The following is a 12,260-nucleotide window of genomic DNA, read 5'->3' as shown; positions in this document are numbered from 1 at the left end:
TACGCATTTGTGTTGGGTCGCACTCAAGCCGTCCTGGGTCATATGTTGGAAAAGCTTGATAAAGGTTACCTTTAATTAAGTTTTGTCTCTGTCAACTTTGTCCTTCTTTGCCTGTCTAGAGTGGCAAACAGTGTTCCAGTGACTCTGTGAGAAATAGCCTGCTTTTCAGGAAAAGATAATTTAAGAATAAGTGAAGGTCTTTGTTACTAATTCTGTATAAATGTAATTTATTTTATTTTATTTTATTTATTTATTTATTTTTGCTTTTTGTTTTAACTGCAAGGAAAAAATAGACAATGGCTTTTTTTAATGGCATGTTTTCAAAGCTGGATAGATGTGTGTATGTGTGTGTGTGTGTGTGTGTGTGTGTGTGTGTGTGTGCGCGCGCGCGCGCGCGCGCAGGAGTGGGATTGTTGTTGAATGTGGGGGTGGGAAGAGAGAGAGCTGGGATGTTAAAGGAGGAAGTATAGAGCCAAAAAAGAATGGGTGAGTGGGAGATAAACTTCAGTCTTGCCTAACTCACCTGAATTTTATTGACAGACCTTAAATTTTACAGAGTTGCTTGATGTAAGGAAAATATTTCGTTTTATTTGGTGCTGGAAAATGGTTTTAAATGCAGATAAAAAGGAATCAATCACCTCAAAGACTTTTTGGGGAAAAACTGGGTATAAATAAATTTTCTTAAAGTAAAAAGTATTCAAAAAATATAAAAAGGATTACTGGTTACCTTTTGAGTTAGCAGTGTGATTCATTTTCGTGTACGTTCTGTTCCCCATATAGACATTGCTTATTTAAATGAAGGCTAGCACTTCACTGACTCAAAAAAAGCAGATCTTTTAAATTTACTTTGGAACTGAATTGAGTCAAGTGGGATGCTGTTAACTAACCCTAAACATCTAGTAAATTTGGCCTTGTGTGGTGGCTCACGCTTGTAATCCCAACACTTTGGAAGGCCGAGGCGGGTGGATCACCTGAGGTCAGGAGTTCAAGACCAACCTGGCCAACATGGTGAAACCCCATCTCTACTAAAAATACAAAACAATTAGCTGGGCATGGTGGCAGGCACCTATAATCCCAGTTAGCTGGGAGACTGAGGCAGAAGAATCGTTTGAACCCAAGAGACAGAGATTGCAGTGAGCCGAGATTGTGCCATTGCACTCCAGCCTGGGCAACAAGAGCAAACCTCTGTCTCTCTCCAAAATGAAAGAAGAAGAAGAAGAAAAAAAGATCTAGTAAATTCTAAAGTGCAAGACATCACATGCCTTTCTGTACATATGGAGCCAGGGGAAATATTAAAAAACAAATTCTCTTTTCATGACTTTATCATAGGTACTCAGTTAACAAATAAGATAAAATAAGATATAATCACTAGATATATAATATTATCCATAGGTATGTGTCTATGTTAATCTATAACGTAAAAATGGGAGGAGTAGATTTTTTTTAAATCGTAATTTAAATAAAACCCCCTACCTACAGCCCCAAATGATACTATGTTCTGAATGATTCTGAGGAAGAAAAATAGGAAAATTTGTTTCAAGTCTGGAAGCTACCAATTCCATTCACAGTTCTAAACTTTGATTTACAATTTATAATCATGTTCATACAAATTAGCTCGTCCTAGACCACAATGACACTACGACTTTGTAAACTTATCTTGTTAGATACAAAATGATATCAGTAAGTCTTTAAAAAACAGTATGTTTAAACTTTCCTAATTGCAACAGTGTCTATTTCCATATAAATGACTTGTTTGACTGTAGTTTACAATTGCTTTAAGTATTTCTTTTTTGGGCTAGTCAAGTAGGTACCTGTCCATGTGGTTTATTGAGGCACAAAACATACAGTTATATAGAGATTTACATGTTTGAAGACTTTCATTTAATAGTTAGTATATATTAATGTATATGCAAAATCCAAAACAATGTTTTGTACATGGTAGCTAACTAAAATATTCTGAATGGCCACATAAATGAGCATAATTGACATATAAATTATTTTATAATTTTCTATATCTAGTAAGGAAAAAAGGACACAATCTGTGTAAATTATTCACTAAAAAAACAAATGTGTTATCCTCATTTTAAAATATCTGTTTCCAAAAGGACACACTGTTGTTTTATTTTGCTAAATCAATATCCAAAAATACTACTTTTCATCAGTTACACTTACGTTGAAAATCCCAAAGATTCCCTACCTAGAATTGCCCATATTTGAAGTGCAAAACAGGCTGAACACTATCTAAATCTAGATAAAACTCATTGGTTTGTAATCTGCACAATGATCTATACATCTAAATCTATATGCAAATCGAATGCTTTCATGCATTAAAGCATTCCAAAGCACCAGGACCAAGGGAGCAGCAGGTTCTTTCAGATCCTTCCCCTGTTACTCTTCTTCTTTCCTTCTATTTATTTATACTAGCTACCTAAATAATTCACACTGCCTGCTTTTCAGCCCGAATGTTCCTCAGAAGAGGCCTACAATGAGCTATTGCAGTCACCAGATGGACTCATGAATGCAGCAGGTGGGGCAGATGGCAAGGCGCCCTGTCTGATGCTGCCTGCCTGGGCATGGACTGCCTTTTCCTTCCAGGTACATTATCATCATCCTAACACTGAGCGGTGTGTAGTTTGGGGGTGGGGTGGAAGTGGGACACTGGCAAATCCTTTACATGCAATACTAGAGAAATCATAAATTACCAGCTGCCCTCTTCCTCCTCGTACCCCACCCCCAGCAACCCCTGATGTTTCATGTTGTTGCTTTGTTAGTGAGTTTGTCTTTTTTAAGACTATGGTGAAGGTTTCCGAAGCATTCTGGCACTATACATGAAGAATGCATCCATTTTAAACATTCCACCTCAGGTTTAAAAAGTGAAGAGAATTCAAAGGGAGTGATATGGGAAAACTCAGAAACATTATGGTGGGCGGGGGGTGGATAAAGCATGTTCACAAATATTTTGCAACAATTAACCCACAAACGAAGCAAAAACATAGGTGAGGTGACTCAGCTCATGTCTGCAGTGCTTACATAAAGGTCCTTTTCATATATGGAGTGGAAAAGATAAAAACCATATGTTTACAGCCTTTTGATGTTGCAGAAAATGCTGGCTGTGCCCATGTTGCAATAGTTCTTTGTCTCATATTTCTGGTGTCATTTCTAAAACTGTGGCATTTCCCTTCCAAAGTTTGTAATCCTATAATACTACAACACACACACACACAAAATACATTGCATATCACTTGCAATTGGAAACTTACAACAACATGATGCCAAGCTATCCTGAGACAAGTGCTCAGTAACATGTAGTATAAATTTTAATTGAGCATAAACGCTTGACAAAAACTCTCTCGAGATATTTCTGGCATATTCTGATTGGCAATGGTGCCATGATACCATGATTTTAATCCTTCTATAAACTTAACTGATGCCAATATAAATCTTATGACCTAACTTCCCTGATCATCTAATTATAAACATCTAAAAATGTGAAAGACAATAATTTTAATGACCTGAAGCAAACCAATCTGTATCTTCAAAAATAAATAAATAAATAAAACTCCTAAATAAAATGCATTCACTGAAGAGATGCTGCAAACAGAGAACTGCTTTGAGTTCAATCTTTGAGTCCTCAGGTAAATTGAAATCCCAGGCTTTTGGGAACTACCAGTCAGTGGTGTAGGAATGCTGGACAAAGACAATAGCTGTGAGATTATCTCAAGATTAAGGGCAAGGTTTTCTTATAAAAACTACTTTTCAATAGTCATTTACTTTGACTGGAATGATTTTACTAATTCAAACCTTTCCCTCAAAGTCAAACAACATAAACATTCTAGAGTTCAAACAAATCCTTCTTACCTTCTCTGCTACCTGGGAAATATATTGTCTTACATGATGTTTTAAAGCATTTTTTTTTTCCTTTTCTTTAATCAGTCTAAAAAATCATATACAAATAATGTTGAGCATTTTAAGACTTAATGGCAACTTTAGTGATCAAGTCTTCACAAAGTAAAATAATCAGGCCCACCTTTTAGCTGAAGGAGCACAGGCCAGATCAGACTTGACTGCTCCAAGACCCCAATCATATTCTCGCCACATTCAGGATCTAAATGCACAATTCCTAATTACATTCATGATGTGAATTTCACATCAGTTCTAAAAAGCCAAAACCAGAAAGTTAGGGTGCAAGTTTTAGTTTGCTGAAGTTTTATGTAAAATTACTGCTACTTAAAGTCCTGATTTTATTTTATGAAGACTGACCCCTGTTTACATTGGAGACTTAGGTACGAAAAATCCCATTTTTAAATGTTTTACAGGCATTCACATGTTTTTATAACTTATTTCAGGATCTTAGTGCTTAAATCAGTGTCTCCATATAGCCAAATACTTTTGAATGATCAAGAAAATGCAGTTTAATGCACTAAACTGATAACTTCAATGATTTTAAAAACTGCAAAAGAACACATATAATCTTTTTTGATGCACTGTGAGACTGTAAGCAATTAATTTGACATCAGAGTTTGGTTATATGGAATACACTTTAAAATTCATTTTAAACTGATATTTTCTGATTTTATTAACTATCATTAAGCTATGTACCCACAACTTAATTACTGTACATAATGGAGGATACTTAAAAATACTAAACAAAAGAGAATAAACATTTCCTAAGAAAAAAATACACTGGAAGGCAAGTGGTGTTAAATTAACTTTTTAAGATAGTGACTGTGGAATGGAAACATAATTTTTAGGATTTATGTAGTTCATAATGATTTGAATATTCTTGGTATATTCAACATGTGTTAAGACAGTCATAATTAAATTGGTAGGCAATATTACTTCCAAAATAAAATTAGTAGCAAAGTCTCAGAAAAAAAAAAGCCATTTTAAAAATAAGAATAAGTATAAATAAAGAATGAAGAAATTAGTATATAATTATAATTTAAGCCTGGAATATAAAACACAATGAAAGTAATATATATTACCAAGATGCTACTGAAAGAGAATTATAAACAAAATTTTAATTTTTAACTTTTCAATAGTATTCTTTTAGTAAAGTTTACATTATATTCTCAAATAGATCCACCTTATATAAATGTCTATATCTGAACACACTTTTGGAGTGTTAGAAATCAGTGTAATTACACTGGTCATTGGAGAAATGAAAATCAAAACCAAAATGAGACCACCCCACGCCAGTTACAATGACGAACATTAAAAAGTCAGGAAACAACAGATGCTGGAGAGGATATGGAGAAATAGGAACACGTTTACACTGTTGATGGGAGTGTAAATTAGTTCAACCACTGTGGAAGACAGTGTGGTGATTCCTCAAGGCTCTAGAACCAGAAATACCATTTGACCTAGCAATCCCATTACTGGGTATATACTCAAAGGATTATAAATCATTGTGCCATAAAGACACATGCACTCATATGTTTATTGCAGCCCTGTTCACAATAGCAAACACTTGGAAGCAACCCAAATGCCCATCAATGATAGACTGGATAAAGAAAATGTGGCACATATACACCACGGAATGCTATGCAGTCATAAAAAAAAGGATGAGTTCACGTCCTTTGCAGGGACATGGATGAAGCTGGAAACCATCATTCTCAGCAAACTAATACAGGAACAGGAAACCAAACACCACATGCTCTCAACTCACAAGTGGGAGTTGAACAATGAGAACACATGGACACAGGGAGGGAAACATCACACACTGGGGCCTGTAGGGGAGTTGGGGGCTAAGGGAGGGATAGCATTAGAAGAAATACCTAATGTAGATGACATGTTGATGGGTGCAGCAAACCGCCATGGCTCCTGTATACCTATGTAACAAACCTGCGTGTTCTGCACATGTATCCCAGAACTTAAAGTATAATAAAAAAGAAAAAATAAATCTGTAATGACAATACATATATATGCAAAAAGCTTACATTTGCATGTGTTCAAAGAAGAGTTATGTGTGTGTGCATGTGTGTACAGATATATGTGTGTGTATGTGTGTATATATATATCTATATATATATATACACACACATGAAATTTCTCTAATTAATTAAATTGTTATTTTCTTATTTCAGACCTCTTCCTGGATATGGCCAAGCCTGGAAGTTTCAAAATACATGTTATTCTGAACCTAATAAAGAAAACATATCCAACCTTTAACCTAATATATACTAGAATTAGTTTAATTTAAAAAGAGAAACATACTTTTAAATGTCCTTTTCTCTTTGCCAAACAAAATCTTCACGAACTGACTCAAATGCCATGATTCAACACCATGATCCATTTTCTGAATTCATGTGACCCCCTTTATTAACTATGATTTTTTTTTTTGCCAGCTTTTTTTCCCTATGTAAGTAGTGCTGATTTAAAAAAAAAAAAAATGGAGGTAGTATGTATACTCTCTAATGAAATTACTGATTATACTTATTTGTGATTTGCCAACCTGGGTGAAAATACAAATTAAGTCACATAATTAAATACACAAAAAAAACCTTAGAATAAACCAAACAATAAATTTTTTTTTTAGAGCTGGAAAATACAACTCACCAAACGACAATCAACTTTTAATTTGTAAATAAGGACAGTATCTTTGCAATATTAATCTGAAATCCTGGTTCAGGATTTACCTAATTTTTGTTTTATTTTGCTCTTCTGAGAGTCTTAGAAGAATTTTCTGCATGTGTTTTGAGTTTATAGTTTTAAAAAAAGAGAAAATGAGTGTATGCTCCCTCACATGCCTTCTCTGCACCTAAACAGAGCCATTTACATAGCCCATTGAACACTGTTTAGTAAACAAGGCGGGTACAAGTCCAGAGTGGCTTCTATCTTCCAGTCCTGCCGTCTTTTTTAAAAACAAGGCAGGGGTTCTGTTTTTAGTACACACTTCGGTTCAGTGTTAATCCTGTTTTATGTTGTTCACACCTGCTGCTGACTAGCAGCCTGCTGATGGGCTGGGGCTCATGCTGCTTGGAGAAATCCCACTAAAACTAACGAAGAAGCTGGACAAAAGCTACTGTACAGAGCTGGAAACAAAGCCTGCCCAGGGTCCAGAAGACAAGAGAAGCAAACCCCACAAAATCTTTCCTGTCATTTGCAAATAAGGCTCCAATGTCCCAAGTTTGCCATTAAACAAAAAAAGGCAACCAATTGCCTTTTTTGAAAAGTCTGACTGCCATTGGGTTATTTATATTCCTGAGCTTTTATGTCTTTCGGTAAAACTGATGCAAATACAGTTTTAAAAAATTCTGTTGTAATCAGGTGTACATGTGAGTCACTACTTTGAGTCCTTAACAAAAGAATCTGTACTTAAACATAATCATTCATTTAAAATACTCTATGGTTAACCTTTCTACTCATAGAATTTTGCATCCAAAGTGAACAGAGAATAAATATATTCTGCCATCAGTGTCCATGGTGTGGCCAGGACAGTGACTCGTGTACTAAGACTGCTCTCCTCCCACCGCCCCCACCCCGCTGCACTGCATGCGCCTAATAGCAAACATCAAAAGGAATGATTTCTTTTTTGATCTTAGTACCAGCGATAAATCAAATTCAGTGCCACAGACAGGGGGGAGATGCACTACTAAGGGAAAACTCCAAGGCTGACAGTGGGACCAGGCAGAGGCATTCGCTCAATCAAGTTTCAGTAAACGATGCCCACCCTTCTCGTTGAAACAAGATGTAAGCTGTCGTGCATTTACCCAGAATGAGAAAAACGTGCTGAGTCCTGACGTGACCCTAAGTTAAGAAGCACTTTGTACTGACATTTCCAGCAGTGGCATCAGAGCCCCTCCCTCCTCCCTATCGACCCACGGAGCCAATTTCCTTCCTATCTGGGAGCCAGGTTCTGCCCGCAGGTGGGCCAAGAAAGCTCCTATTGGCCAGTGCAGGACAGTTCCAATAGGAGCTGCACATCTGGGGGATCAAATGGTGGCTCTGGGGTCATTTTATTACATCTCCTGAAGCACCTTTCCTGACTGCAATAGCCAATAAAGCATCCTGGGCTCCACTGCCAACTCAGGAAGTTCTGTAGCTGCCCGCTCCACAGTGGTGCACAGATTTCATGGAGCACAGTTTTAATGCTTCTCTGGGGGAAGCGCAAAAAGCACTAACTACCATATTAAGATTCTCTTAACGAATGAATGTGAGGATGAAATATTTGAGGTGTTGGTATCTTTTCCCCAATTTGTTTTGAAACTATTTACCCTTAGCAATGTGCTCTTTCTAGGGGGTTACTACTGTTTTCTAATAGGAGGTTTCTCTGGCGTTTGTGACATGGTCTTCCTCAGCAGATGCAAATTTTACATGGATTCTCAAAAGCAGCAAAGCAACCACAGAAGACATAGCAGATAAATGCACACTTTTTCAGTGTATACAATACTTTATACTTGGCAGCTATTTAATGATACTAGAGAAAAAAAGTTGCTAAAAATGATATTGTAAGATACTTGGTATAATTGTATATAGAATTCATCTGTCTCCCATCATCTGTGACAGCCCATCAGAAAAATAATAAAAAAGTTGTTGCTTTCAATTTGATTATGGAATATGAACGGTAGAGAAATAAATTTAATTATTGTGTTGAATCATATGAAATTACTGATACTTGACCATTGTTTGACCTACAAAAATGGCAACTTCACATGCTTCTGCCTAATATAATTAGAATCCCATTACCTTACTTTCATTCAAAAAAGTCTGATGTTTCATCAAGGAATTTTGTGATTTCAAACTTGACCTTCCTATTGCTTTTTCCCTCAGAAAGCCACATCAATTTTTTTAAAAAATTAATATGAAAATGAGAGAACTTATCCAAGTCTATTTTAAGACTGGAACCTATTAAGGGCTTGGGTACACAGGCCCTAGTGGTAAACATTTCATGTGAAATGAAGTTTTTTGCATGTAAGAACATTTACATATTCGATGGAGTGTTTTTGGTGAAGCCACTTAGCAATGCTATGTAACAGAACAGCAAATGCTTCATTCCAAGTGCCAAGATTGCACGATAATGGAATATGATAGAAAAATCTTATCCTTGAGGTCCTTGACTAAAGGATTTGAGACATGAATTTTTTTTTTCCAGCGTCTTTGTAAGTTTAGTCAGGACAAAAAGATTTCAGTGTATCAGCAGTAGTGGCGGTTTTCAGATCAAATGATATTTAGTGTTTTGCATGTAGTATTGGCGACATGATGAATACCCTTGGATAAGAAGGAAAAAAATGTAAGTAGCTGTGCGCTTGATCAAGGTGCGCTACCTGCTGCTGCCTCCCAGCACTGCTGCTAAGCTTGCCCACTTCTGAAGAAAGTGAAGACCACCTTATTTTGATTATAGTGCTTTCCTCGGGCAGGAATTTTTATTTCCATTTGAATCTTAAACCATTACATTTCCAGTGATGCATTTTTATGTTTACAATTGACATCTTCATAAAAGAATGAAACCTTTGAGCAACAGCTCAAAAGCATGAAGGTTGCCTGCAGTAAGTACTTACATTATTTTACACCTAAATGGAGCCCAGTTGTTTTTAGTTAAAATTTAATAAACCTTAAACTGATGACCTTTCTTCCACAGAAAGGTCCCGAGTTGCAAAAACGAACTTTCCAATGAAATATATTTTAAGGAACTAGTGCTGAACAAAGGGCTATTTAAAGCTGAATGCTTTGTCAATTTATCAGCTTGTGAACATTCTGTTCCTGAATTCCCCACTGCTGCTGAATGTATAGAACGGTGGTGCCTTGCTTAATCGAATACTATTGATTCGAGTGTGTCACAGTGATCTCATTGAGAGTAATCAATAGTAATCCAAAATCAATCAATCTGCTCTTGCACTATCATTTATCAAATCTGAATACGCCAAATTATTTGTAGGCGTCAAATTACAAAGAAGAGAAAATGGCAGAACTGGGAGAGTTAATGGTTTATATTGAAGAAAAAACCCAATATCTCTTTTTTCAAGGGGAGGTGCTTTAAGATGGACTATTACTTAGACAAATACATTTATCTTCTCATTGAAGAATCCTAACTTTATAATTAATCTCATTCCTTTCTTGAAAAGAAAAAAAAAAAAAAAAAAAGATTTCTCCTGTAGGAGTTTGCTCGTTCAGCACAACTCACAGATGCCCTAACTTATTTAACCAGAGCAGACTAGCATTTTACAAGTCTGATCAGCTAAGTTTCAAATACCTGTAACCCATCTGCTGCAAAAAACAGGGGAGACTGGATTGACATAGGGCATAACTGCATCTTCTAACATCAGAAATGATGTTTAATAGAATTGGAGTGGAGAAAGGAGTACTTAATTTCTCCAGAGAACGTACAGCAGAGATGCACCTGCTTATCAAAGAAGCTGCTGTTGATGCTTAAGTTTCTTTTATCAACATATTCACCTGTAATTTCGTCAAGGTAATAAATCCCTCTATTCATTACAGCACACTCAAAAGCACCCCTCCTATTTAACTTGAATGAAAAAAGGCACAGAGTGTCTAAAACATTTACTTTTGCTAATGTAAAAGTGTTGGCATTTTACTTCATTCCCGATAAGCTGGTGCCAGTAGAAGTGATTATTCTTTTCTTATTCAAAGCCTATCAGCATTTCGAAAAGCTTTCTCAATCTTATCAGGTGTATGAACAGCACAGTTAACTGAAAACAGTTTGTACTGCTCCTCTCTCTTTCTGCCAAGCTATCTGATAAACCCCCAACTAACTAACTGTATTTACACACAATCAAACATAAGTTGTATCTTCTATGCACTATAGCCAGATTCGAGTTTACCATAGGTTTTTCTGCTGTGACATTAACTTAACAAAAATGTCAGTCTCCAGTATCCCAAACTGACAACAATCAAGAAAACACTATAAAAGCACTCAACTAGAATGCACAACAAACAGAAACAAAAAGAAAAACAAATATAAAAAGTTGAAAGCAATCTCTCTGGAAATCAGAGGGAAAATGAAGTGTACACTGTATGCAAATATGGGTGAATATCATGCACTTACCTTTTACCAAAGTAAATGACCCTTTAATAAAACAGATGAATAGAAACAGAAATTGTGAAGGAAAATACTGCTGGGATAGAGGAAGGGAAGGTGTTTAGGAAAGTGTTTTAGAACTGAGCAGGCATTCCCCCCACACTTCAGGTTATCTCAATGTGGCAGCAGAGAAGTTCTATAATGTAAGCAAAGGAAGACAATAGACAATATCACCGAACTTACCCCAGAAACTGAAGACAAGATAGAAAGCAAGGCTGTCACATATGGTGACCACATTCTCAGGATAGATTTTCCAATCATTAAAACCCTCATAAATGCTCTAGACATTAAAGTTTTGTTCACTATAAGAAAATAAAGAAATAAAAAAATACAATTTGAGTTTTTAACCTCTTATTATTTGTCTTATTCTTCAGACTTAACCAACTGAATAGTTCAATATAAAGGCATGAAAAAAGAATCATCATTCACATTAAAGTAAATAGATGATCTGTTCTCCATTTCTATCTATTAATAAATGCTTAAACTAGTTCATGGCTCATATGAATTGAAAGACACACCTAATCATTCATGGATAGTACTTTGGAGCATGAAAGATATAACAATGACATTTCTAGAACATAAAAGAAATCAGAAATCTACTTGAATGACTGAGTAACAACAAAATCCTGACCCTAGGAAAGAATCTCTGCCTGAGCTTCTGTGCATAAATTGTCCATTTGTTCCTCACCTCCCTTTGCTGAATGACTAAGAGAGAACAGAAAAAGGCGGCCACATGCTCCCACCTGAGCCCAACTCCTGATGCTGTCTAGACTCCAAGAACAGAATGAGCCTTCCTTTAGATGTGTAGAGCAATAAGATGAATTAGCCAAGTGTGTAGTTCAGTACAATTCAGCTGATGGTTGCTTTTCCATCTGTGACACTATGATCCCATGACTGATGAGGCAGGTCTCATTCAAGTCTATGGATAAAAGGGATGCTTCCGTCATTTCATAGGACCCAGCACCAACTGTATACAGTCACTTTGTCATAGGAAAAAGACATGGTTCTCACCAACCATATCCATCTTTCCCTTTCTTTGGTCATGAACGGTTGGTTACGGGTATGCTATTCCTCCTCAAAATATCTGATCTGTTTTAATGAATTAATGGCTGAAAAGAAATTAAAAATTGTCAGAATATTCTTTTATTTATTGAAAAATGAGTACAATTTAACATGCCCATCTTACATTTTTGGAGAAGTTGATGTACTAGGATACTTTAGA

At 36.0% G+C, this 12,260-nt stretch overlaps 1 protein-coding gene across 5 annotated transcripts in view; it reads right to left on the bottom strand.

Annotated features, from left to right (window-relative positions):
- Positions 1-12,260, bottom strand: part of ESRRG (estrogen related receptor gamma) — a 595,005-nt gene that overhangs the window by 205,323 nt on the left and 377,422 nt on the right. The window contains exons 2-3 of one of the 5 annotated variants that reach the window (XM_073011507.1): positions 11,782-11,957; positions 11,222-11,340 (exon numbers count right to left, since the gene is read on the bottom strand). The exons of the other annotated variants lie outside the window; for them this stretch is intronic. The gene's annotated coding sequence lies outside the window, so the exon portion shown is untranslated. The remainder of the gene's footprint in view (positions 1-11,221; positions 11,341-11,781; positions 11,958-12,260) is intronic. 5 annotated transcript variants of the gene reach the window in all.

The sequence above is a fragment of the Chlorocebus sabaeus genome, chromosome 25, assembly GCF_047675955.1.
Source record: "Chlorocebus sabaeus isolate Y175 chromosome 25, mChlSab1.0.hap1, whole genome shotgun sequence".
Taxonomy (NCBI): Eukaryota; Metazoa; Chordata; class Mammalia; order Primates; family Cercopithecidae; genus Chlorocebus; species Chlorocebus sabaeus.
Note: the sequence above shows the minus strand (reverse complement) of the source record. Positions and strands in the feature narration are given on the sequence as shown.